Source organism: Centrocercus urophasianus, unplaced genomic scaffold (assembly GCF_019232065.1).
Source record: "Centrocercus urophasianus isolate 14NV4802_14NV808 unplaced genomic scaffold, USGS_Curo_1.0 seq_17, whole genome shotgun sequence".
Taxonomy (NCBI): Eukaryota; Metazoa; Chordata; class Aves; order Galliformes; family Phasianidae; genus Centrocercus; species Centrocercus urophasianus.
The window spans coordinates 14,983,819-14,985,626 of record NW_024884722.1 but is presented as its reverse complement, the minus strand read 5'-3'; positions in this window follow the sequence as shown (position 1 = coordinate 14,985,626).

Sequence of the window (1,808 nt, the reverse complement as noted above, 5' to 3'; positions counted from 1 at the left end):
TTTTGCTGGATTGTTCTTAGGATTTCTTTCAGAACTTCATCACCATCAAAGCAGAAGCGGTAGCAAGAAGTACTAACTTGGTACTAGTAAGAAAACAATACTTTGTACATACTGTACAAAGGCATAGTACATTCAGCTTCCTCTGTGACTTCCAAGCCTTCTGAAACTCTTGAGATATGACAGAAGGCACTGGCTTAGTGTCTTCTTAGTGTGAGATCTTGGAGACTGCTAATTAAAGAGATGTCAGGACACTAAACCCCTAAGCATTCTTAGCTCATAAATCCCAAAGGAGTCATTTTAGTATTTGAAACTAACCAATGAATTCTTAGACCTTATCAAAGTAGGTGTAGTCTTGTAAGTTTTCTCATTCACTTGCAGTGGGTAAATTCAACTATACACCCAACATTTTCCATTGAAACTTAATTCCAGGAACTCCACTTAGATACTTATCCTACATTGTACATGTGCACAGACATGTACACGTGTATTTGTGAGAGGTGCTTATAGAGAGAAAAACAGAATGTTACAGATTTTTTTTAATTGTGAAATTTGTTTTTCCTTCATTAAGTCAAGAGATGATTGAATTTATATTACTAAAAGTGAATAACTACCAAGTTATATGTGCATAAAATGCATGAAATCCTAACGACTTTAAACAGTCTGAGCTTGGCCATGTCATTTACACAGGTAAAGATGAAATAAAGGAATGAGGATATGCTTAAGCACAAACAGATATGATTTCTATGTAAATGTTTGGGTATTTTTTCCAAAAATTATTAATCTAAATGAAATTGTGAAATCAGAAAATGGCTTGAATACAAGATTGAGTTCAGAATCCAACAAAATTCTTAGTCTATAAGCACAAATGACTAAATAGGGTTCTTCAAGCAATGTGGTTTCTTTTGTTCTTTCTTCAGAAAAAGTGGCTGATCTCTGCTCTCTTAGTTGGCAGAAAAAATGGTAATAACTGACAGATACTGTGTGGAGAGGGAACCTTGAGATTGGTTGTAGTTTTATGGTATGTTTGAAGTTTCCTACCATTGGGAGTTTGTAATTGCTCATGTGGATTTTCTGTAAAGGGGAGGTGCAAAGAAGATACAGGCAGGCTCTTTCTAGTGGGGCCCAGTGACAGGACAAAAACCAATGTTCCATCAGTATATTTGGAAACACTTCTTTCACTGTGGAGGTGACAATCACCAGGGAAGGCTCAGGTTGGATATTAGGAAAAATTTCTTCTCTGAAAGAGCAGTCAGGTGCTGGAACAGGCTGCCCAGGGAGGTGGTTGAGTAACTGTCCCTGGAGGTGTCCAAGAAACGTTAGATGTGGTACTAGGAGACATGGTTTAGCAGGGGAATATTGATGGTAGGTGAATCGTTGGACTAGATGAGCCTGGAGGTCTTTTCCAACCTTGGTGTTTCTGAGTCTATGAATTGATGTGGCAGGTTGCCTGGTGAGGATTTGGAGTCTCCCTCCTTGGACATTTTCAGATTAAACAGAATGCTTGGATAGAGGTACCTTTCAGCATAAACCATTTTGTAAATGGAAAAGGAATGTTGAAAATTGTAGTTGATTTTAAGGGCTAACATCCGCTGGAGCAGATACAGAGCTAGATATAGAGCTGCAATATAATTCATCTTGGTTTATCTTTTTTGTTTGTTTGTTTTTTTCTGGTATCTACGTTGATCAAGAAGAGCAAAAAGAGATTCTTGGTATAAGAGAAATAGATCATATGTTTTTTGGCAATTCTTAATTTGAGAGGAGTAATTATCAAGGTACAACTTAATGTTATCTGTGATATTACCATTTTT